Genomic DNA, 11740 nt, shown 5'->3' with positions numbered 1-11740 from the left:
CATTTCCCTTTATTCCTCTGTGTGACAGAATCGATATAAAAGCAGTCACAATATATTCATATTTTAAAATCTATAAAAAGTCTAAAATATCTCATTAACTAAATCTTGCTGCTGCTGATAAAAATGATTTTAACGTAATTAATACTAAGCATTAATCTGTCCGCTGCAATGCTGCCGAAATTGTTACCATCTCCACCATGTAAACTGACAAACGATCGGAGGTTCTCCTGTTCACTGAAACTTTTGAGTCAGGTATACCCATTGCATGACACTGTTCGTACGAAACTTAAAAGTAAAGAAATCTGTTAAAAAGTAGAAAACCTCTTCAGATCTTAAAGTGAGAGATGAATGTGTGAGAAGTGAAACATTGACATGTTTTGCATCTTTACTTTTCTTCTAGAGCCAGCAGTGAAAAAACAATCAAACCAAAGATTATCATTGTTGATCTTTTCTCCAACGATGTTACCCTCCAAAGGAACAATTGGTCACAAATGTTTGTACCTCCATTATATAAAAACCTTTGTCGTATCAAAATGTGCAAATGTTTATTTGAAGATTATTATCGTGTAATACACGAGGAATAGTTAACACGTTAGATTGGGGGATGCCGAAAGGTTTGTAAATGATTTAGCCATATGTTTACACAGCATTTATAACAGGTGAGGAGCACTTCATGGTTTGTTCTGCAGTGCTTCTCTGTGTTGGCTGTTTCTGCAGGCTTGGGAGTAGCCAGCTATCTTCTCAGAAACATGGAGCCTTGTAGTCAGGTCATAACTGGTTCATAGGTCCACATTAACGCCCGGAACCACACACTCCGCAAAGAACTCAAGTCTCTGACTCACTCTGTCCTGAGCGAATGTAAACACCGACCCGCCTGGATCCCCTGACTCTAGATCATTTATAAATGTTTATTTACTTAAAAACAAGTTATATTAAAGCTTTTAAAAATGGCTTGATCAAAACGTTTCTGTGCTTTGAATGGGCTAACTTACAAGTGATTAATGATGCATCAACAAATTATTTACTGATCATTTACTAATCATCTGTTCATGATTAACCAATGTGTACAGAGAAACTGATACTTGCATGCGTTCAAATCTTTGCATGACTTACAAGTGATTCACAAGACATCAAACATTACTTATATCATTTACTCACGATTTGTTCGTGAACATTTCATGATTTACTAACAGTTTACAAAGGACTTGCAAATATGTGAACATAGCAACTATTAATCATTCGCGAATGTATATTAACATTTTGTAAATGATTAGTTCCTCACTAACTAAACGCCTGTAAAAGACTTGACTGAACATTATTATAAAGTGTGACATAGATATTTGTTTTTTACGGAGCCCGTCTGGTGACATTGGTGGAGAAAACAAAAATTCCGTGGCCACGAATTAATAACGCGTGGGAACGAGATCCTGTCCCGTGGCCCCGACTTGTTTAATACGTGGGAACGAGATCCTGTCCCGTGGCCACGACTTGTTTAATACGTGGGAACAAGATCCTATTCCGTGGCCACGAATTAACAAGACGTGGCCGTGAGAAATGTTTGTCATTTCATCAGTGAGACTGTTGACTTTCTGGCATCAGTAGCTTCAGCCGCAAACATGGACAAGTTTGATCTGATTTCGTTTTATTCTAACTAGGGATGAATTATAATGATAGTGTAGTGACCCTGCTGTCCAGCTGGACTGGCTGTCTGTCTCTCGGCCAATCAAGGAAGTGCATGTTGAAAATGCTGAGTATGCGCGCCTTTGATTGGTGGGTGTGGCAGGGCCGGTGTGTGTGTGGAACGGAGGGCGAATGGACCGTTGAGATACGTCTCTGTGTGCGGGAGTTCACAAAGTTTATTCGTGGTAAGGAGAACGAGAATAAAGGTCCTGAAGACATCACACCCTGTCTCCTCATTACTTCTGCCGGCGTTACAATATCCTGAAATCACTTGCTGTTAGACATGGAGTAATTCTGAGCAAGAGACACTTAATTCGGCTGCTCGAAAAGCACGGGCTCAAACGTAAACGATATGCTGACCTCGGGGAAGTTATAGATTTCATCATGCGTTTTATTCATTCGTGGCCACCTAATAATCATCTTGTTCCCACGCATTAAGCAAGTCGTGGCCACGGGACAGGATCTTGTTCCCACACGTAATTATTTCGTGGCCACGGAATTTTTTTTTTCCACCCATGTCACCAGACGGGCTCCGTAGTTTTTCAACGTTGGTTGCCACTCGGTAATAAACCGAATAAAGAAGAAAGGCAGTTTTTGTTTTTTTTTACAAGATTCACAGCAATTTTTTTAGAATTTGTCACGTTTACTTCTTTATTTAAATATGCTAAAGATGATGACAATGTCACATCTCAATATTATATTAAAACCTTAATGTTTAATTTCTTCCTAAATGTTACATATTAATTCAAATGTTAAATATTAAATCTAAATCTAGATGTTATATCTAAATGTGAGATCCAACGTTTAGATTTGACATTGATATTATTACTTCAGCATCATTTTTACTAAACACACTCGTCACTTTTTTAAACATGTTGGAGCTAATTTGGATTAAAAGTTGTTATTTTCAGCATGCTCAGCTTTATAATTGCCGTTCCTCACACTGAAATGTTTGGCTCTGCTTGATTGTTGCCATGTAGGTTATTTTCAGATCATTTACTGAAAAATCCCTATTTTCTCCAGGTGATTGATGAAATGCGTGAACACTCGGCCTCTTGTCATCCCCCAGACAACACAATACAACGAGCGTCATCAAGCACTCGTGCCATGGCAGAGCTCACAGTTGGTGTTGTGAAGGTCAGCTGGATGTCCTGTACATACCAGCAATGACATGGCAAATTATGGATGAAGGTGTTTCATTGTCTGATCCAGCAGAAAACATGTCAGTCCAACATCACCTCTAATTAATTGCTCATATTTTTCATTCATATCAGTGACAGAGACTTTACCTTCATCTCCTCCTACTGCAGTTATTGACTCGCTGTGACAGAATGTTATTAATATTTTCTCTTGAACTTTATTTTCTTTATTTTAGAGACAGTGAAACTGCAGCTACCTGCCTAATTTGTATCTCTTTTAAAACATTTTAACATCGATTATTAATACATTACTATTAATTCAATGAAAAGACATTTTGGGGGAAACCCACACCCACATGATAACATCATATGACATCATGATGATCCTTTGGTTCTTGCTTAGGGAGTCAAAGAGGCGGAGTCATTAGTTCAGAGTTGGAGCTACCACAGAAGAAGCCACAGAATGACTTCCTCAAGAATTTGCCCATGGATGAAAAGAACCTGGAGAAAGCTCCCTTCCTTTTAGGGGTCGTCAAGTGGATCCTCAGGGTTTCAATGAAGACATTGTCAACCATCTGTGTCTCCATGACTCTCAGAATGTACTTTGCAGAGCCAATCTTCTTAACCAGATCTTTGTACACAGCCTTGCGGATTTTCTCAACATTTTTCAAAATCATTGCGCTCTCATCGTTAAGCTTGATATGCCGCTTTGCCTTCTGTAATAGATTTTTGACAATCCTGCAGGAATCTATCATACTCAGTGCTGCTGGGGCCTTTTTCATGCAATGCACTACAAGCCCTGTAATAACCAAGCAAATCTGCATGTGAACTACATCATCATCTGTCATACTTGTTGTCTCAGAAGGAGTCTGGACATCAGAATACTGCCTTGACTTGACAGTGGTTCTACTATCTGAATCTACTCCAGCTTCACAATGTCGACTCTCGTCTGAACTTTCATCTTCAGCATTCCCACTCTCCTCTGAACTTGTGGAATGTTCATCGTGTGAATATTCATCTCCAGAGATGATCTTGCATTTGTCATCCATGTCCTCATGAGGGTCCTGGTCTGAATCATCTTCAGCATCAGTATTTTCATCTCCAGAATTTTCATCATCTGAATATTCATTTCCAGAATTTTCATCATCAGCATTCCCACTCTCCTCTGAACTTCTGAGATTTGAGATGATCTTGCATTTGTCATCCATGTCCTCATGAGGGTCCTGGTCTGAATCATCTTCAGCATCAGTATTTTCATCGCCAGAATTTTCATCATCTGAATATTCATTTCCAGAATTTTCATCATCAGCAGTCCCACTCTCCTCTGAACTTCTGAGATTTGAGATGCTTCCGAAATAGTCATCCATGTTGTCACAAAGTTCCTGGATTTCTGCATGACTGCAGGTGATGGATGAAGTGTCCATCAGGATATCCATCACTGCTTTTTGTGATGTAGAGTAAACTATGTCACAGCTGTCTTTGCTTATGACCATTTGTGTTTTTCCCTCTTGGGTGTCCAGTAAGAGGGAGGTGTTGCCCTCTCCTTGCTGCACTGCACACTGGCACATCTTCAGACGCATGCAATTTGTTATATTGACAATCAGACCGATCATTGTATTATAAGATGTTGAAATATCACGACTTGTCTTGGTAGTCTCTGAAAGTGCCATGGCTATGCGGTTGTTTATTTCGCTCGCTATTTCTCGAGCAATTAACCGGCTGAATTCACATAAGCTCTCACAGTAAATGCTTGAGTCATTCGACAAAATGCAACAGAAAAACTGTGGAAGGATGTCTTTCATGTTCTTCAGGACAAAGTCTTCATCTATACCAAAGTAACACTGCTCACATCGTACGAGTGAATATATCTTTGGGGACTTCTCTTTCCACTCTGAAACAATTGACTTGATGCTCTTTCGGATTTCCCTGGTGGACAGTTTAAGAATCTGTTTGCATAGATTATTCGCAGTGGACCTGTTGATTTCACCGTGGTCATGAGACTCAGCCAAGCAGTTCAAGTCCAGCACAATTTGGGACACGGTCACTGGAGGGAAATTCACGCAGGCAATAACTTTGAGTTTGGATGGGTCCATGATGAGTCTGTGGTTTAGTTGTCTGACGATCTCTCAAAATGTCAGTGGCTCTGTGTTTTTTTCTTCGTCTCTGTTGGGTTTATTGTGGCAACCAACATCAGTATAGAGCCTTTTATAGAAATATATATTCTCTATAGCCGTTGATCTTCAAGGCTTTTGGTGAGTTCAAAGGAAAGTAAAAGGCCCCTACTACTTTGAAGTTCAAGGTAATAAAAGATACAGTACCAAATGGGTAATGTCCAGTCCTGTCTCCCTCAGATAATGGAGCATACTCCCTATTCCAATGGTAAACACTATTTCGAAGCTTGGGTCCTCCACTCCATGCATTGCAATTTCCCACTGTAGCTTCTCTCGTTCTCTCACATTCTTATTACATGCTCCCCTAAATCCTCTATTTGGAAGTAATCACATAATCCTGTTGGATGTGTGTTTATGACATGCATTGTGTTACTGAGTCCAGTATGTCTATGACTATCCTCAGCCTAGTCAAGATGTTCTCCTCTTTGGGGATCCTTTTTGCTGTCCTCCATGTGCTCACTTCCAGCTTTACCGCATAAAGGTGTCTTCCTGTGTGAGCTACATCCCACCTATGCTGCCATTCTTTAGTGTTTCCTATGATTACTGTTTTTCCATCTTGATTTACTAAGTGACATGTCCATGACTTCTTCATGATTTAGTGCTTGCTTAGCCAATAGGTCCACCCCTTCATTTCCCTTTATTCCTCTGTGTGACAGAATCGATATAAAAGCAGTCACAATATATTCATATTTTAAAATCTATAAAAAGTCTAAAATATCTCATTAACTAAATCTTGCTGCTGTTTATAAAAATGATTTTAACGTAATTAATACTAAGCATTAATCTGTCCGCTGCAATGCCGCCGAAATTGTTACCATCTCCACCATGTAAACTGACAAACGATCGGAGGTTCTCCTGTTCACTGAAACTTTTGAGTCAGGTATACTCCAAATCCAAAACCCGTTCTACTGTTCTCACCTTGATCCAGATTATTAACAAAAAGATTATTCAAAATAACAGTACAATAATAACGATCAACAATTTTATGTTTCAACATCTTCCGGTCCCTGTGTGGTACTTAGCAGTTATCACTGCCTTTATAACACGAAAATTTGTAACTAAAAAATAAGGGAGCTGCTATAGCATCAAGCTAACTTGAATGTAAAAGTGATACGATTTCAGTAGCATTTTTGTTACTAACCAACAGCTTACTGCTTTAATTCACTGTCTGAATTTAACATCCATGCACATCTCCGTAGCATCTCCACAAAAGGCAATACACATAGGGGAGAGTGGGGTAAGTAGTGATTTTTACTTAAAGTGCCCCTTAAAGCAAGGGGATAACAGTTATGCCTCCAACTAAGATATCTACATATAGATTAGGATGTTTTGCATCCCTGGGAGCAATTACTTTGGATCTTAAACAAACTGTTTGAGAAATATAGCTTTAGAAAAAAAAGGTTTTGTTACCCCGTACCGGGGGCAAGTTGTGCCATTAGAGAGAATACACTGGGGTAAATTGTGCCATTGATAATTGAAGTAAAACAGATCATTTTATCTCACAAACGATAATGCTATATAAAAGCAAGACAAATTCGATACAAATTACTTATTTAACGTTTATACATATAAAGTTTTAACAACATCAAAGGCCACTTTTCAATAACAAGGCCTGTACCGTCACATGAACACCTAATTGACTCTTAAGCCTAGTTTATGCTTCTGCGTCACGTCGACGCAGACCCCTACGCCGTAGCCTGACGTGCGCCTCCCAAAAATCCTAACTACGCGGACGTCGACGGGGACCGTAAGCGCTGTGATTGGTCTGCTCAGAACGTAAGTTCCGGCAGTTGCTTTTCCGGTCTTTCTTCCTCGTCGTAAAAAACACCTCCGCAAACGTTTTCTTTGTAGCTTGCGCTTCAACATTTGCAATATAAGCATTTGTTCTTCAATATTGATGAGCTCCAACAACTAATACAGCTGCTCCACCTCGGTCGCCATTGATTACTGTTGTTTACTTTACGGAAGAAAAAGCGAGGATTCGGCTATAACCACACAAACACACCGCTACACCCCCTAGCGGCATGGCGGTGAATTGCAGAGCAACGCGTTCCCTCGACGCAGAACTTCGAATGCTCAACGACTGACGGCGTAGGTACGGCGTAGACGTGACGCAGAAGCATAAACTAGGCTTTACTCTTCACAGATCCAGCCTACTAGGCCTACAACTTAACATCGTACTTGTCAATGCAGCAGGGAAATATGAACTTCTGCTCCTTTCTGGCTGTACCACCAAGTTTTGTGGTGTGGGTGGTTTACATAAAGATAGTTTACGACATCAAAGGCCAATTTGCTTAAACAAGGCCTAGCGCCACATGAACACCTAGGCTACTCAGAACAAAATAAAAATTCAAAAAAGAGCACCTACTCATTTGCATCTGAATCTCTTCCCAGATTCGGCTTACTACTGAACTTCCCACTTGTCAATGCTGCAGGGGAATGTGAATTTATGCTCCTTTCTGGCTGTACCACCAAGTTTTTGTGGTGTGGGTAGTTTCTTGAGCACATCACCTCTAGGGATGACTCCTTCATCATTCTCTCTAAATGTAAAGATGGGCTTTCCATCAACAGACCTCTTACAACTTTGCTTCAGAAACTTTGCACTGATCTCGTCACCTTCAACATTCTCCACCAATCCAACATAGTTATAGGATTTGGATTTTTTACCTGCAAACTTTACCTTAAGAATATCACATAGTTTTAGTGATCAAATGTAAGAATACAATGTACAATAACAATAAAATACAATAAAGTAATATATAGTAAAAAAAATCATAAGTTGGGGTAACTTGTGCCACTGGCAAACATGTGTGAACTGTTTTCAAAGTTGTCTATAATTGTTCAAACACAGCAATCAAAAAATTGTTTTTTGAACTTAAATGTGCTTACCTCTCAAGCCATGTGTCTCCCTTCTTTGCATGGTGAGTGAAATGGATGCCCCTTCAGAAATATGTGGTCACATGACCAACTTCTTCTATGGTTTTCTAGATAACAGGGGTGGCACTACTTGCCCCTTGGCACAAATTACCCCACTCTCCCCTACAGACATATAGCGCGTGTATACAAGCTTCCACATTAGCTTCTGACTATAAGCTTAGCGAGATGGATGAAAAGAAATGGGACCTTGTGGTCATTTTGTTCCAGTTAGGTAACTTAGGTTCCTTCTCAGTTATCTGATAAATATATAACATATAAAGCTTTACTAACTCTATTAAACTTCCAATGATTTGTTTTAATTCTACTCCTTTGTTGTGATTTCTCCCACACGAGCACAACTCTGCTCCCTCTCTCACACACCACCGACCGTGGAAATAAGAATAATCCTTGATGTATATTTTAACCCTTTATTGTTCCTGGGTTACAGTCATTTCAGACTGGTTTGTGTGACATTGTACTTAGGAGATTTGAAAGTAAAGACATTTAATAAAAAGTAGAAAACCTCTTTAGATCTTTAAATGAGAGATGAATGTGTGACAAGTGAAACAGACATGTTTTGCATCTTTACTTTTCTTCTAGAGCCAGCAGTGAAAAAACAGTTAAACCAAAGATAATCATTGTTGATCTTTTCTCCAACGATGTTACCCTCCAAAGGAACAATTGTGTCACAAATGTGTGTACCTCCATTATATAAAAACCTTTGTCGTATCAAAATGTGCAAAGGTTTATTGAGTCAAAAAGCAGTAATTTGCCGTAAAACTGGAAAACATTTCTCGGGAGAAAATTGATATCAGTCCATCTGCTCTGTTGTTTACATACAAGTTTTGTTTTAAAGAGGAATTAGGATATTGAAACACTGGATGGTGGTAATGCACTTTGACCTAAGTTGCCACACACTAATCCTCTTCTTCTTTGTTTGGTTTATTGGCGGGTGATGACCAATGTCAAGGTGCATCGTAATGCACCTCCTGGATCATTCCACGTAACCAGCTGCATGGAATAATGGTCCTGTTGAAAACAGTTGCATTGCTCAATAATATACAATTTAACCTTTTTATCCAGTTTTGTAAAAGCAATGATAAATTTCACTTACATGGTGTATATGCCATGAGAAAGGCAAAAAACTAAGGTAATTTACTTTGACGGCTTCCAACTTGTCTAACCCAATTATGATGTGGATGGTTCAGTTATGGGGGGCAAAGGCTCCTTCTTCGAGGCATCCCAACTCCACTTGTGATGCAACATGGGGATGTCTGTGGGAGCACGACCTGTTTCCTACCTAAACAAAAAAAGGCTCATTCAAATGTAATGTTGGGTTGTTTCACAGTTATTATAACATAGATATGAGAATTGTATCCCATTTTTGTAAAGTGATCGTTATAAAGTCTACACACTACTCCTTTAAAAGATAAGCACTATAGTTAATGGATGGACGGAAGTATTCAGATCCTCTTTTACAAAAAGAAAAGTTTTGACACAAATTATATTTTGTGTTAAATATATACTACACTATATTCTATATAATTTTTCCCCTGATATAATTTGGGACTTTGTGATCGTCTGATATATCTTTTATATCGCTATTTGAATTGAACCATGGTAGGGGTTAGAGGATAAAGGTTTAGATGGGAAATCTCTTATGGTTTGAAGTATCATTGCTTGTTTGTTTGCACATGTGAAAAACGCAGTAAAATTATAGAACTATCATTTCACTTGGAAGCTCTTAAGTCCCTGAAGTATCCATATTTCCCCTCCACACATGTAAAGTGGCAGCTGAAAAGAGCCCTGTAGTTCTACATTTCCACCAATAGATGTCACCAAGTCACCATCATTGACAAAGTTGACCAGTCTTTGTTTCTGTCCTGCTACATTTGTGAAATCATCAAGTGTTGTTTTTTTCATGTAGCTACTGATACGTTTTTGGTCTTATACAAGTATTCAAGCTCACATCTGCTTATATGTTGGTTCATGGCAACTATCTACATCCCTGACACCCAGACTCTGATTGAATATTATCTCACCAGTTGCCCTTCACCCTCCAATTTTAATTGGGAACCCCCCAGAAAACTCTGCATCTCATCTTTGCCCCTCCCATCCTAATATCCGTATCACATAATGATACATAAGATAAACATGTGATAGCATCTCTGACAGCACACACCCGTCCCCTCTCATATTCACCCCATCACTCTACCTGCCCCCTTGCCTCCTAATCGTCCTTTATCCCAGGCTGCTCATCTTTTATCTTCTCACCCTTGTGCATCTCTTTTATTTTCACTCCCCTCACCCCCTTCCTCCCTTTATTCAATGCAAGGAGCTGCTTGTCTTTCATCGCACCACTGTTCTCTGTACTCACCCTAAACTCTGGATATGCTGGAGGCCAATGTTTGCTTAGCCTGGGCCCTTAACTATGCAGACTTTAATTAAAAGCCTGCACGCTTCCCTTTTTGCCGTCTGTCCCCATCCCTCTCTCTCTCGCTGTGCTCGACAGCTGGGCATTTCTACATTTGCTGTTATATAGTGTGACACTGGCCCAGTGGATGCTATCCCTTATGCCTTCACTAAAGATGAGACCAAGACTAAAAAGTGTAACATCACTGAAACTTTCAGTTAAGCAGAACAAAGAAAAAATAAGAAAAAGGAATAATAGTCATTTGACATTTAAGATTGCTTAGATATACAGTATCCCTGCCTAGATATACGACTATCACTGGCAATAGCACTATCATTACAATTGTTACTGCTGCACCCTTCATCCCTGTATAAATACACTAAACTATATTAAATTATGTTTTTATTTTTTAAATGTGTTCTATGACAGTTTTCTTCTCTTGATCACCACTCAAAGAACTTTGCAGTATAGTTTTGCAATTCGGAGTTCAGTATCTTGCCCAAGGACACTTTGACATGCAGAAGGGGTGAGACTGGGATCAAACAGCTGACCCTGTGGTAGGTGGGTGACCTGCTCTACCTCCTGAGCCACAGCCCGGTTACCTCACATGGTTACTGCATTCTTTTCCCCCTGCGTTTTCATCACTTGGGTCGAGGGTTAATGGCAGAGGATATTGCACCTTCAAATTGTGATTGGTGAATATTTGTTGTACGAGTAATGGTTTGATTGATAGTAGTTGTGTTGGGTGCAGCTAGGAAACCACTGACATGTTCTTGCAGATGAGGATTGTTGTTAACAGACACTGGTGATATTCCAAGGTGATGGATCAGACATCCCACAGGGGTCTTTCATTTGGCATTACCGTAGCCACTAGCTATTGGATACAGTGCAAGTGTGATAACACTGGTTCATATCCTACTAATAGTAAAGGGTTTTCATTCTTTCAGCTAGTGCTCAGCAATACTTGCTCTGTAATGAATTAGTTTGTATATTTTCTCATTATATTTCCTTACAGGAAAGAGGAAGGAAACTAAAGCTAGTAGGGACATAAATACAGATTTAGCTACATGAGTGTTTCACTGTTCACTTTGCTTCTACTCATGCAGCTCTCTCTCTCTCTCAAGCCTACTTTCACTCACACATATACCAACGTGCACACTCACTTGGCTGTTGTGCCATAGCTCCAGTGAACTGGAGATAAGACCCAGTGTTTTCACATGTAAATGGTGTGAACGTGGAGGGGTAGGCGGGCGCATTGTTAGCGAGGAGCAGCTCTGAGGAGCTCCGCTGAGGGTTTGGCCAGCGCAGCCCTTATCAGATGAAGAGCAGGCCTCTGAGGGAAGGAGGGGTCGGTGAGGGACGAGGGCTGGGCAGGGTTGAGGGGGCCAAGGGAAGAATAGAACAGCTGGCGGAGTCACGCG

General features: G+C 39.9%; 1 protein-coding gene across 2 annotated transcripts in view; it reads left to right on the top strand.

The window, feature by feature from the left end:
• Positions 1-5498, top strand: part of ldlrad3 (low density lipoprotein receptor class A domain containing 3) — an 84851-nt gene extending 79353 nt beyond the window's left edge. The window contains exons 7-8 of one of the 2 annotated variants that reach the window (XR_011243431.1): positions 401-493; positions 2704-5498. The gene's annotated coding sequence lies outside the window, so the exon portion shown is untranslated. The remainder of the gene's footprint in view (positions 1-400; positions 494-2703) is intronic. The other variant, XR_011243430.1, reaches the window with a different exon arrangement.
• Positions 5499-11740: the final 6242 nt, after the last annotated feature.

Source organism: Paralichthys olivaceus, chromosome 7, assembly GCF_024713975.1.
Source record: "Paralichthys olivaceus isolate ysfri-2021 chromosome 7, ASM2471397v2, whole genome shotgun sequence".
NCBI classification, from domain to species: domain Eukaryota; kingdom Metazoa; phylum Chordata; class Actinopteri; order Pleuronectiformes; family Paralichthyidae; genus Paralichthys; species Paralichthys olivaceus.
This window is presented reverse-complemented; position numbering and strand designations above follow the sequence as displayed.